The sequence below is a fragment of the Bos taurus genome, chromosome 7, assembly GCF_002263795.3.
Source record: "Bos taurus isolate L1 Dominette 01449 registration number 42190680 breed Hereford chromosome 7, ARS-UCD2.0, whole genome shotgun sequence".
NCBI classification, from domain to species: domain Eukaryota; kingdom Metazoa; phylum Chordata; class Mammalia; order Artiodactyla; family Bovidae; genus Bos; species Bos taurus.
This window is the reverse complement of record NC_037334.1, coordinates 42677339-42692532: the sequence shown is the minus strand read 5'-3', so window position 1 is coordinate 42692532 and position 15194 is coordinate 42677339.

The window sequence follows — 15194 nt, the reverse complement described above, 5'->3', positions numbered from 1 at the left end:
AAGGACTGTGGCCCACCAGGCTCCTCCATCCATGGGATTTTCCAGGCAAGAGTACTGGAGTGGGGTGCCATATGACCTAATAATTCCACTACTGGGCATATATCCTGAGAAAACCATAATTGAAAATGACACACACACTCCAATGTTCACTGCAGCTCTATTTATAATAGCTAGGACATGGAAGCAACCTAGATATCCATTGAGACATGAATGGATAAAGAAGCTGCAGTACATATATACAATGTATATTATACATGTTTTACATAAAAAGGAATAAATTTGAGTCAGTCCTAGTGAGATGGATGAAGCTGGAGCCTGTTATACAGAGTGAAGTAAGTCATAAAGAGAAAAACAAATATCACATATTAGCACATATATATATGGAATCTAGAAAGATGGTATTGATGAACCTATTTGCAGGGAAGCAATGGAGATGATTGCCTCCTCCTTTCTAGAATGGGAAAGACTAGAGATCTCTTCAAGAAAATTAGAGATACCAAGGGAACATTTCATGCAAAGATGGGGACAATAAAGGACAGAAACGGTATGGACCTAACAGAAGCAGAAGATAATAAGAAGAGGTGCCAAGAATACATAGAAGAACTATACAGGATCTTAAAGACCCAAATAACCATGATGGTGTGATCACTCACCTAGAGCCAGACATCCTGGACTGCAAAGTCAAGTGGGCCCTTAGGAAACATCATTATGAACAAAGCTAGTGGAGGTGATGGAATTCCAGTTGAGCAGTTTCATATCGTAAAATATGCTAATCAATATGCCAGCAAATCCTAAAGTGCTGCACTCAATATGGCAGCAAATTTTGAAAACTCAGCAGTGCCCACAGGACTGGAAAAGGTCAGTTTTCATTGCAATCCCAAAGAAGGGCAATGCCAAAGAATGTTTAAACTACCACAAAATTGCACTCATCTCACATGCTAGAAAAGTAATGCTCAAAATTCTCCAAGCCAGGCTTTAACAGTACATGAACTGAGAACTTCCAGATGTTCAAGCTGAATTTAGAAAAGGCAGAGGAACCAGAAACCATACTGACAACATCTGTTGGGTCATCGAAAAAGCAAGAGAATTCCAGAAAAACATTTACTTCTGCTTCATTTACTACCCTAAAATCTTTGTGTAGATCACAGAAAACTGTGGAAAATTATTCAAGAGATGGGTATATCAGACCACCTTTCCTGCTTCCTGAGAAATCTGTATGCAAGTCAAGAAGCAGCAGTTAGAACCAGACATGGAAAACGGATTGGTTCCAAATTGGGAAAGGAGTGTGTCAAGCCTGTATATTGTCACCCTGCTTATATGCAGAGTACATCATGTGAAATGCCAGGCTGGATGAAGCACAAGCTGGAATCAAGATTGCCAGGAGAAATATCAATAACCTCAGATATGCAGATGATATCACCTTTATGGCAGAAAGTGAAGAGGAACTAAAGAACCTCCTGATGAAAGTGAAAGAGGAGCGTGAAAAAATTGGCTTAAAACTCAACATTCAAAAAATGAAGATCATGGCATCTGGTACCATCACTCTTGGCAGATAGATGGGGACACAATGGAAACAGTGAGAATTTATTTTCTTGGGCTCCAAAATCACTGCAGATGGTGACTGCAGCAATGAAATTAAAAGACACTTGCTCCTTGGAAGAAATGCTATGCCAAACATATTGACATATGCTAGATATATGACAAACGCTAGACAGCAATGGCACCCCACTCCAGCACTCTTGCCTGGAAAATCCCATGGATGGAGGAGTCTGGTAGACTGCAGTCCGTGGGGTCGCTAAGAGTCAGATACGACTGAGCGACTTCACTTTCACTTTTCACTTTCATGCATTGGAGAAGGAAATGGCAACCTACTCCAGTGTTCTTGCCTGGAGAATCCCAGGGACAAGGGAGCCTGGTGGGCTGCCGTCTATGGGGTCACACAGAGTCGGACATGACTGAAGCGACTTAGCAGCAGCAGCAGCAGCAGCAGCAGCAGCAGCAGCAGACAGCATATTAAAAAGTAGAGACATTAACTTTGGCAGCAAAGGTCCATCTAGTTCAAGCTATGGTTTTTCCAATAGTCTTGTATGGATGTGAGAATTGGACCATAAAGTAAGCTGAGCACTGAAGAAGTGATGCTTTTGAACTGTGGTGTTGGAGAAGACTCTTAAGAGTCCCTTGGACTGCAAGGAAATCAAGCCTGTCAATCCTAAAGGAAATCAGTCCTGAATATTCATTGGAAGGACTGATGCTGAAGCTGAAGCATCAATACTTCAGGCATCTGATGCAAAGAACTGACTCATTAGAAAAAAACCCTGATGCTGGGAAAGATTGAAGCCAGGAGAAGAAGGGTGTGACAAAAGATGAGATGGTTCGATGGTATCACCGACTCCATGGAGATGAGCTTGAGCAAGCTCCAGGAGTTGGTGATGGACAGGGAAGCCTGTCATTCTGCAGTCCATAGGGTTGAAAGAGTCAGACATGACTGAAGGACTGAACTGAACTGAATGGAGACGCAGACATAAAGAACAGACTTGTGGACACAGTGGAGGAAGGGGAGAGTGGGACAAACTGAGAGAGTATCATTGAAACACATGCTTTACCATATGTAAAAGATAACCAGTGGAAACTTGCTGTATGATGCAGCGAGCTCAAACCCAGTGCTCTGTGACGACTTAGATGGAGCGGAAGGCAGAAGGAGGGTTCAAGAGGGAGGACACATTTGTATGTCCATGGCTGATTCATGTTGATGTACAGCAGAAATCAACATAATATCGTAATGCAATTATCCTTCAATTAAAAATAAATAAACTTGAAAAAACTGAATGGTGTTGCAATGTTTTACAAGTGTTGATCTAAATTACTTTGTCCAAGGATTATTATGAACAACTATATGGCAATAAAATGGACAACCTGGAAGAAATGGACAAATTCTTAGAAAAGTTCAATCTTCCAAGACTGAACCAGGAAGAAATAGAAATTATGAACAACAGAGTTACAAGCACTGAATTGAAGCTGTGATCAAAAATCTAAAAAACAAAAGCCCAGGACCACATAGCTTCATAGAAGAATTCTATCAAAAATTTAGAGAAGAGCTAATGCCTATCCTTCTAAAACTCTTTCAAAAAATTGCAGAGGAAGACACACTTCCAAACTCATTCTATGAGGCCAGCATCACCCTGATACCAAGACCAGACAAAGACAACACAAGAAAAGAAAACTACAGGTCAATATCACTGATTAAAATAGATGCAAAAATCCTCAACAAAATGTTAGAAAACAGAATTCAGCAACACATCAAAAAGCTTACACAGCATGATCAAGTTGGATTTATTCCAGGGATGCAAGGATTCGTCAATATACACAAATCAATCAATGTAATATACCATATTAACAAATTGATAGATAAAAACCATATAATAATCTCAATAGATGCAGAAAAAGCCTTTTCAAAATTCAACAACCATTTATGATTAAAACAATTCAAAAAATGGGCATAGAAGGAACCTACCTCAACATAGTAAAGGCCATATATGATAAGCCTACAGCAAACATTATTCTCACTGGTGAAAAACTGAAAGCATTCCCCCTAAGATCAGGAACAAGACAAGGGTGTCCACTTTCACCACTATTATTCAACATAGTTCTGGAAGTCCTAGCTTCAGCAATCAGAGAAGAAAAAGAAATGAATCCAGATTGGAAAAGAAGAAGTAAAGCTCTCACCATTTGCAGATGACATGATACTGTACATAGAAAACCCTAAAGATAGTATCAGAAAATCACTAGAGCTAATCAGTGAATTTAGCAAAGTTGCAGGATACAAAATCAATATGCAGAAATCACTTGTATTTCTATATACTAACAATGAAAAATCAGAAAGAGAAATTAAGGAATTAATCCCATTCACTATTGCAACAAAGAGAATTAAATATCTAGGAATAAACTTACCTAAGGAGACAAAAGAACTATACACAGAAAATTATAAGACATTAATGAAGGAAATCAAAGATGACATAAACAGATGGAATGACATTCCATGTTCCTGGGTAGGAAGAATCAATATTGTGAAAATGACTATACTACCAAACACAATCTGCAGATTCAGTATGGTCCCTATCAAATTATCAATGACATTTTTCACAGAACTAAAACAAAATATTTCACAATTCATATGGAAACTGAAAAGACCCTGAATAGCCAAAGCAGTCTTAAGAAGAATGGAGCTGGAGGAATCAACCTTCCTGACTTCAGATTATGCTACAAAGCTACAATCATCAAGACAGTATGGTACTGGCATAAAAACAGAAATATAGACCAATGGAACAAGATAGAAAGCCCAGAAATAAACCCATGCACCTATGGGTACCTTATTTTTGACAAAGAAGGCAAGAATATACAAAGACAAAGACAAGCCTCTTCAATAAATGGTGCTGGGAAAACCGGACAGCTACAAGTAAAAGAATGAAATTAGAACATTTCCTAACTCCATACACAAAGATAAACTCAAAATGGATTAAAGACCTAAATGTAAGACCAGAAACTATAAAACTCTTAGAGGAAAACATAGGCAGTACACTTGATGACATAAATCAAAGCAAGATCCTCTATGACCCACCTCCTAGAGTAATGGAAATAAAAACAAAAATAAACAAGTGGGACCTGGTTAAACTTTAAAGCTTTTGCTTTGAAAAGGAAATGATAAGCCAGGTGAAAAGACAACCTTCAGAATTGGAGAAAATAATAGCAAATGAAACAAGTGACAAAGGATTAATTTCCAAAATATATAAGCAGCTCATACAACTCAATGCCAGAAAAACAAACAACCCAATAAAAAAAGTGGGAAAAAGACCTAAACAGACATTTCTCCAAAGAAGACATACACATGGCTAACAAACACAAGAAAAGATGCTCAACATTGCTCATTATTAGAGAAATGCAAATCAAAGCTACAATGAGTTATCACCTCACACCTGTCAGAATGGCCATCATCAAAAAGTCTACAAACAATAAATGCTGGAAAGGATGTGGAGAAAAGGGAATGCTCTTGCACTGTTGGGAATATAAATTGATACAGCCACAATGGAAGACAGTATGGAGATTCCTTAAAAAACTAGGAATAAAAGCACCATATGACCCAGCAATCCCACTCCCAGGCATATACCCTGAGGAAACCAAAATTGAAAAAGACTCATGTATCCCATTGTTCACTGCAGCACTGTTTACAAGAGCTAGAACATGGAAGCAACCTAGATGTCCATCGACAGATGAATGAATAAAGAAGTTGTTGTACGTATACATGATGGAATATTACTCAGCCATAAAAAGGAATGTATTTGAGTCAGTTCTAATGAGGTGGATGAACCTAGAACCTATTATACAGACTGAAGTAAGTCAGAAAGAGATAGATAAATATCTAACATATATATATATGGAATCTAAAAAAATGGTACTGAAGAATTTATTTACAGAGCAGCAGTGGAGAAACAGACATAGAAAATAGACTTATAGACATGGGGAGAGGGGAGAATAGGGTGAGATGTATGGAAAGAGTAACACGGAAACCTGCATTACCATATGTAAAATAGATGGCCAATGGGAATTTGCTGTGTGGCTCAGGAAACTCAAACAGGGGCTCTGTATCAACCTAGAGGGGTGGGATGGGGAGACAGATTGGAAGGAGGTTCAAAAGCAGGGGGATATATCTGTACCTATGGCTGATTCATGTTGAGGTTTGACAGAAAACAACAAAATTCTGTAAAGCAATTATCCTTCAATAAAAAATAAATTAACTAAATTACTTTGTCCAAGAGATAATAAGCTAACTGATAAGCTGAATAATCACCTAGTAAACTAATTGTGGGAAAGGCTACCACTCTAGTATCCTGGCCTGGAGAATTCCATGGACTGTATAGTCCATGGGGTCAGAAAGAGTCAGACACGACTGAGCAACTTTCACTTTCACTTTTCATGCTAATTGTCCATATATTTATATTTTACATTAGTTGTAAATAGAATACTCTCACATATTATGAGAGAAAGAATTTGGGAAGAGAGAGAAAAACTCTCCTTTGCCTGGATTCCTCCATGGACTGGGCAATAAACTCCAAAGCTCTGGGTTCATACAGCAGAATTTAGTAGGCGCATCTCATCCATGTGCACTCATCTGTGTATCCTATGACCTACATCCAGTCAGAGATTAAAGGAAGGCACATGCTTCCAGGTGTAGTGATGAGACAACCACATACATCTCTGCATTAGTTCCACAAACACACCCACATACCATGAAACAGATGGGTGGCTGCATAAATCTGCCATCTCTCCACTCAACATAAAAAGCACAATTGCCTCCAGCAATAAAGATTCACATCCACAACCAAGCACACGATGGTAATATAATGTTACTCCTGCTCACCCCAGAGAAATAATTACCTACCACTCCCTCTCTTCACCACCCACACCTAGCCAAACAGAGCTGCTAATCAAGAACCAGAGATACTCAAGTGCCTGGGCTCCAAGGACAGGGTCGTGTGATGGAGAAGGGGAACATTGCAAGAAGAACACCCTGTGTTCTGGGAATTCCAAGTGGCAGCCTGGCCAGAGAAGGATGGGCCAAACTGGAGCAAATGTAATGCTATCTCCTTCTGCAGGAGAATCTCAGGTGTGGAAGGTCACTGAGAAATGGGAAGGTCCCCACAACTCAGCCCCCTCTGTCTTGAAGGCTCTGAAAATAAAAGCTCCTCTGCTTTCTCAAATTGAATGAATATTTAGAGCTCCCCATTCAACAGGAATTTACTGAGCACTTACTAGGTGTCAAGAACTAGGATACAACAGTGACCAAAATGGCATTCCTTGAGCTTGTGGAGTTTCCATTTTCTGTATAGGGAGATGATAAATATACAGGCTATGAGAAGATGACAAGTACTTTAGAGAAAATAAAGCAGGAGGCAGGTGAACAGTGGAGCAGGTGTGTGGTCATAGAAAGTGTGACTGGGAAGGTAGCATTTGAGCAAAGACTGCAGAAGGTAAGGACTGCTGGGAAACTAATGTAGGGAAGACCATTTCGGGCAGAGAGAACAGTTCATTCACAGGCTTAGGCTGGAGCCAGCCTGAGCTATTCAGTGACCTGCAGGAGGCCCGTGTGCTTGAAACTAAAGGCAAAAGAGGAGGAGAATATAGACCAAGTTGAAGAGTAACAGGGGCAGAGCTTTGTGGGCTTTGGAGGGCTCTAAGCCCTTAGCTTTTTCTCTGATCAAAATGAAGAGGCATGGGGTTAGGGAGGCAAGCAGAGTGGGCCCTTTTCTGACTTATATTTGAAAATATCCCTCTGGTAGCCCTGAGGTTTAAAATCAGTACTGACTCCATCAGGCTAGGTGTTCTGAAGCACAGGAAGGTAGACAAGCCTTGGGGTGACCACTGGAGCAACAGGCAAGAAGGTGGAGGAAGGTGGGAAAAATGGCCCTGGGCTCATCTCAGGCTTGGATGAATCAGCACTGAAGGTCACTGATTCAGGATGGGACCACCACCAGAGGCACCAGGAAGGGTATTTGTTGCATGGGCACCTGAGTACCACAAACAACATCTCCACCACCACGCCTCTCCACTATGCACAGATCCATCACACATACCTCCACCATCACACCTCCTCCACCATCCACCACCATGCACCTCCATCACTCCACAACTCTACTACATACACCTCCACCACACACTCCAGGTAGCCACCCAGCATGGCTACTTCACGTAAAATTGGAATCACCCCTCCTGTCCCCTCCTTGCTTTGTGAATTCCATAAGGCCCCTGATATTTGCCTGCCTTATTCACCACCTTACTCACAGGGCCTGTCCTCCACAGGTAAGCAGGCATTCTTGAGAGTGACAAAATGAAGGAATGTGAATGGTGGTGCTATTGTTCGATACAGCTATCTACGGTATGCAAACAGGAGCTACTCAAAGGCAGGAGTTTTTTTCCTCATTCTTTTCAGTGACTTAATAAACTCTGTATGTGCCTGCCCTTTGAACCCATGTGTCCAAATTTGGAAAGTACCTGGCATCCATATTGCCATTTCCCCCCTCTTTCCCTCCCTTTGTCTCCCCTTCCCTCCTTTCTCATTTCCTCACTTCCTCCCTCCCTCTGTCCCCTTTCTCCTTCCCTCTCTCCTCTCTAATGCTCTTCCTTCCTCTCTCTAGCCCTCCCTCCCTGTGCCCTTCTCCTTCACCTCCCAGTCCCTCTGTCTCCCTCTCTGAGCCTTCACCTCTGTGCACAGAGAACCTCATAGGACACAGGCACAGCCTTGCTTCCTGAGAACCTCAGGGTCAGGAATGCCACTCCACATGGGAGAGATGGTATTTTAGAATCAATGGAGCCAAGTAGAAAACCTGTGCCAAATATATAAGCTGGTTCGTAGACTATGATAGCTCACTGGCAGTTTTCAATAGAAGTTCAAAGTGTGTGGGGATATGGATCGTCTCATGTCAAGGCAAAATGGGGTTCAGAAACAATAGACTGTACATGTGTGATGACCAAGACACACAGCGAACCCAAACAGAGCCGAGCTCAGAGTCAAGCAAGACAATGGGCATGTGCTCCAGCCATCTCCTCCAACCCCTCCCTCCTCCCGCATTATGGGGAAGACGACACTAACCCCAGATGCACAGATGGGGTGAAAGCACAAGAGATATGGGTTTCCAGGAGGAAGAGAGCAGCATGAAGACTCACAGGCAAGGGCGGAATATAGCTTGGGCCACAGGAACCACTCAACTTCTGGACCTTCCACTGAGCCCCCTCATTCCTCCAAGGGGCTCCTAACAGCTGCTGGTCAAACCAGAACTTTTCCTCCACGTTCAGTTCTTGGGAGAAGGAAAACCAGGCTTCAAGATGGAGAGATAAGCCATGCATAGGAGCCCAATCCACTCCCAGCAAGATCTGCTGGGAAATGAGCACAGAAGCTAGGTGGAGAGAGTTGGTAGGAGGTAGAAACCAAGGGCCTGCCCCACCCACTCAGCCTTAGGTGGCCTGCTCTTGCTGGGTCACTGATTGGCACACTCTTGCTGATGCACCTATTGCTTCAAAAGGATTTCTTCCCAGGTGTCTGCTGAGAGAAGGGAAACAAGCCTTAGCATTTAGTTTTGGCCAACAGCCCTTAAATCCCACCCTTTTCTGCCTTCACTCCAGTAGGGCCTGTCAGTGGAGACCTGAAAAAGCAGGGGAAAGTGAGACCAGGAAGCCCAGTGGCATGATAACACAATGGGTATATCCTTGTCCAAGACTCTTATTCCATCCATTCTCTCAGACGCTGACAGCTCGGCTCAGGCCCTAACCTTGTGCACAAGACCTACCTCAAGCAGACTCTCAGGTGGGTGGTCCCTCACCTTCTCTCATGGCACAGCCTTTTAGGATGAACTTGGCAGACCCTGTAAGTAACACCTCCTCTAACCAGCCTGCCACCCCCAAAGAGGATGTGTTCACCTCCCCCTGACCTGAGGCCTGGTCCTCTACTGTCTGGACCAACATGCCTTCCTGGCCATGTCTTTCCTGAGGCTGACACTCATGAGCTGGTACAAGGGCTGGGATGGGATGGGACTGATCCCTCATCTGTGACAAAAGGAGGGACCCCTCTCCCTGCAGCCCATCATTTCATCTTACAAGGGTGAGATGATCCTGGGGTGTCCTCAAGAACAGTCTGTCTACCTTTTTCCTGGGTGCTGATACAGACAGAGAAGGACATGTCTCAGAGGCATGCATGACTTGTGGTTATCCAGTCAGCCTGCACAAGTGTCCGAGGCGGGTGGGTCTGGAGCTGTACAGAGTCAGGGTTTGTGCTTAGTGCAATGCTCTCCTCCTGACTCCATGTTCTTTTTCCTCTCCACCTCCCCTGCTTGTCCTACCCATTCAAAGGTCTCTGTGCAGTTTTTGAAAGTGAAAGTCGCTCAGTTGTGTCAGACTCTGCGACCCCATGGACTATACAGTCCATGGAATTCTTCAGGCCAGAATACTGGAGTGGGTAGCCTTTCCCTTCTTCAGGGGATCTTCCCAACCCAGAGATTGAACCCAGGTCTCCCACATTGCAGGCAGATTTTGAAGTTCTGTATTATGCTTGCAGAGGAGAGTGGGAAGGTAGGTGCAAGGCCCATATAGCCCAGCCACCATGTCTGTTTCACTCTGAACTCCACCAAGAGTGGGGCATGAAGGTATGGCTCCGTGATTGTCTACTACTGTGTGGGATGCAGAAGGTGTGAGCTTTCCCATCAGGTGGTTCTCACACCCCAAGGCAAGGGGTGGAGGAGGGACTGAGCGGGTACAGAAAGAGGAGGGCAAAGGGCAGGGGGTGAAGGATAGGACTGCAGGCAGGACTCCCTTACCCAATGTCTCTCTGGCTCAATGTCTTGTTCCTTCTAGCTCCTGAATCCTCCCTGACCTGATCTCATAATCTCCCAGCCTCCATAAGCCCTGCTCATAGTGAGCAGGTTAAATCCTCAGGAGACTATGAACAGTTCATCTTCAGTCCACACTTTGAGGGGCCTTTTCCCTGAGCAGAAGATGGCAAGTGGGAAAGTATTCCCCCAGCACAGTCCCCTCAAGAACAGAGTCCCCCAGCACAGGTCCCCTAGTACAGGCTCCCCCAGGCTAGGGCCCCCAGGGTATCCTCTCAGCATAGATTCTTCTAGCACAGACCTCCCCCCAGAAGAAGCCCCTCTCCAGGACAGACTCCCAGCTCTGAGTAAACTGGAGAACAAGTCCAGGATTCTTGACAAGGTTAAGAGAATCCCTACAAGCAGACCTCACCCCCCAACAAAGGCTCAAGTGCCTAGGAAGCTGGCAGTCCCAGCCTTCATGGTCAGGCCCCAGCTCTGGGGACCATGGGCACCAAGACACACCTTACAAGCCTGATCCCCGCCTTTCTGAAGGGAAGTCCACCTCTCAGGCCTGGGGTTCTGTGGCAGCACTGCCTCTGTGCTGATTACTCTCGAAAGCTAATTTGCTTGCTCGTCTCACTTGGCTGGGTTCCTGTGTGTGGTGTCTGTGTGCACACCTGTTCAGTCAATGCAGTATGAGGGCTTGAGTCAAATGGTGGTCACATTTCTTCCAGGCTATAGACCTGCAAGGATCTCCCCGAGGAAACACAGCTCAGTGCATACTCAGAAGCCAGGAAGTGCTGGAATCATCCTCAGCTTAGACACATGCAAGCCAACACAATCAGGCCTCAGTTAAGCCCCTGACTCCTTCCTGTGAGCCTTGGCTTCCTCACGGGGAAACAAAAGTAACAAGGACCTGCCTCCAGGTGTGTGGGTGGCAAGTCAGTGAAAGAACCTCAAAGCTAGATTAGCAAGAGTGATGTTAAACCCACACCCTGGGCCCTGGCAACACGGAGGCACCCTGCCAAAGAGGATGAGGGTTTCCCACCAATCCAATAGTGGATATTATCCTTTTGTTGGTTTATAAGCCAGAATTGAATTTAATCAATTAATATATATGTTTTTTCAATTAATTATTTTTATTGGAGGATAATTATTCTACAATATTGTGATGGGTTTTGCCATACATCAACGTGAATCAGCCACAGGTATACTTATGTCCCCCCCATCCTGAACCCCACTCCCATCTCCCTCTGTACCCTATCCCTCTGGGTTGACTCAGAGCACTTTGGGTGCCCTACTTCATGCATCAAACTTGCACTGGTCATCTGTTTTACATATGATAATGTACATATTTCAATGCTATTCTCTCAAATATCCCATCCTTACCTTCTCTCACTGAGTCAAAAATTCTGTTCTTTACATCTGTGTCTCCTTTCCTGAGATTCCTTAAAACACGTGTATACCTATGGCAGATTCATGTTGCTGTATGGCAAAACCAATACAATATTGTAAATTTTAACCTCCAATTAAAATAAATAAATTTATATTAAAAAAAAAAAAACTGGGAATAGAACAGCTATCAGTTCAGTTCAGTTCAGTCACTCAGTCGTGTCTGACTCTTTGCGACCCCATGAATCGCAGCACACCAGGCCTCCCTGTCCATCACCAACTCCGGGAGTTCACTCAGACTCACGTCCATCGAGTCTGTGATGCCATCCAGCCATCTCATCTTCTGTCATCCCCTTCTCCTCCTGCCCCCAATCCATCCCAGCACCACAGTCTTTTCCAATGAGTCAACTTTTCGCATGAGGTGACCAAAGTACTGGAGTTTCAGCTTCAGCATCATTCCCTCCAAAGAAATCCCAGGGCTGATCTCCTTCAGAATGGACTGGTTGGATCTCCTTGCAGTCCAAGGGACTCTCCACAGTCTTCTCCAACACCACAGTTCAAAAGCATCAGTTCTTCGCTGCTCAGCTTTCTTCACAGTCCAACTCTCACATCCATACATGACCACAGGAAAAACCATAGCCTTGACTAGACGAACCTTTGTTGGCAAAGTAATGTCTCTGCTTTTGAATATGCTATCTAGGCTGGTCATAACTTTTCTTCCAAGGAGTGTCTTTTAATTTCATGGTTGAAGTCATCATCTGCAGTGATTTTGGAGCCCCCCAAAATAAAGTCTGACACTGTTCCCACTGTTTCCCTATCTATTTCCCATAAAGTGATGGGACTAGATGCCATGATCTTCATTTTCTGAAGGTTGAGCTTTAAGCCAACTTTTGCACTCTCTACTTTCACTTTCATCAAGAGGCTTTTTAGTTCCTCTTCACTTTATGCCATAAGAGTGGTGTCATCTGCATATCTGAGGTTATTGATATTTCTCCCGGGAATCTTGATTCCAGCTTGTGCTTCTTCCAGCCCATCGTTTCTCATGATGTACTCTGCATATAAGTTAAATAAGCAGGGTGACAATATACAGCCTTGACGTACTCCTTTTCCTATGTGGAACCAGTCTGTTGTTCCATGTCCAGTTCTAACTGTTGCTTCCTGACCTGCATATAGATTTCTCAAGAGGCAGGTCAGGTGCTCTCGTCTTCCCATCTCTTGAAGAATTTTCCACAGTTTATTGTGATCCACACAGTCAAAGGCTTTGGCATAATCAATAAAGCAGAAATAGATGTTTTTCTGAAACTCTCTTGCTTTTTCCGTGATCCAGCGGATGTTGGCAATTTGGTCTCTGGTTCCTCTGCCTTTTCTAAAACCAGCTTGAACATCTGGAAGTTCACGGTTCACGTATTGCTGAAGCCTGGCTTGGAGAATTTTGAGCATTACTTTACTAGCGTGTGAGATGAGTGCAATTGTGCAGTAGTTTGTGCTCAAACTACTTTGGGATTGGAATCTTTGGCATTGCCTTTCTTTGGGATTGGAATGAAAACTGACCTTTTCCAGTCCTGTGGCCACTGCTGAGTTTTCCAAATTTGCTGGCATATTGAGTGCAGGACTTTCACAGCATCATCTTTCAGGATCTGAAATAGCTCAACTGGAATTCCATCACCTCCACTAGCTTTGTTCTTAGTGATGCTTTCTGAGGCCCACTTGGCTTTACATTCCAGGATGTCTGGCTCTAGTTCAGTGATCACACCATCATGATTATCTTGGTCATGAAGATCTTTTTTGTACAGTTCTTCTGTGTATTCTTGCCACTTCTTCTTAATATCTTCTGCTTCTGTTAGGTCCATACCATTTCTGTCCTTTATCGAGCCCTTCTTTGCATGAAATGTTCCCTTGGTATCTCTAATTTTCTTGAAGAGATCTCTAGTCTTTCCCATTCTGTTGTTTTCCTCTATTTCTTTGCGTTGATCTCTGAGGAAGGCTTTCTTATCTCTTCTTGGTATTCTTTGGAACTCTGCATTCAGATGCTTATATCTTTCCTTTTCTCCTTTGCTTTTCGCTTCTCTTCTTTTCACAGCTATTTGTAAAGCCTCCTCAGACATATGACCCAACAATTCCACTGCTGGACATATATTCCAAAACCAGAATTGAAAGGGGCACATGTACCCCAATATTCATTGCAGCACTATTTACAACAGTGGATATTTTTAAAACATAAACAAAACTCAGAATTTTGTTGAACTTTCTTCTGTTGCAGTTTGGCAATGTTATACTGATAATTTCGCTTGTCAGTGCCTAGGGCTTCTAAGGACTTCCCTGATAGCTCAGTTGGTAAAGAATCTGCTTGCAATGCAGGAGACCCCAGTTCGATTCCTGGGTCAAGAAGATCTGCTGGAGAAGTGATAGGCTACCTACTCCAGTGTTCTTGGGCTTCCCCTGTAGCTCAACCGGTAAGGAATCTGCCCGCAATGCAGGAGACCTGGGTTAGGAAGATCCCCTGGAAAAGGGAAAGGCTACCCACTCCAGTATTTTGGCCTGGAGAATTCCACGGACTGTATAGTCCATGGGGTCGCAAAGAGTTGGACACGACTGAGTGACTTTCACTTCACTTCACTTCAGGGCTTCTAAGGCCTTCGTCAGGTCCAAGAAGTGACTCACGTGGACTGTGGGATAGGGAGGTTCTCAGTAGATGTCAGCCTGAATTCCCATCAGCCCCGCCCCTGACTTCTCCTTCACCCTTTCCCTCTGGATTCTACCCCCTTCCCAGATCTCCTCCTGCCCTGTACCCTCCTCTCTTTCTCCAGAAGGCTTTTCATCACTTGACATACTACACAGTTATTTTATTTTCCTCTCTCATCTTCTGTGGCCTCTCTCCTCCTTTTTTCTAGCTTAGGAAAAAAAAAATTAATTTTAGCACATAGGTACTTCATGATTTAAAATTTGTTTACATTTTTACTAGTGTATAATTTATATATAGCACAGTGCAGATATCTTAGTTGATGAAGTTGTGTGTATTTATACAGTTGAGTGAAAACCATCCAGGTGATGATTTAATGCATTTCCTTCACCTCGGAAGGTTCTCCTGTGCTACTTTCCAGTCAATACCCTCAAGAAGTTATCCCTATTGTTACTTTTATTCCCAGTGGTTAGTTCTGCATGTTTTTAAACATGTATGAAACTTTCACTTCACTTTCATAAATAGTGTTGTTGTTGTTGTTGCTGCTCAGTCATTATGTCATATCTGACTCTTTGCAACCCCGTGGACTGTAGCCCACCAGGCTCCTCTGTCCATGGGATTTCCTAGGCAAGAATACTGGAGTAGGTTGCCATTTTCCTTTCTCCAGGAGCTCTTCCTGACCCAGGGACTGAACCCACCTCTTCTGCTTTGGCAGGAAGATTCTTTACCACTGAGCCACCAGGGACGCCCAGAGGAAATAATATAGCATA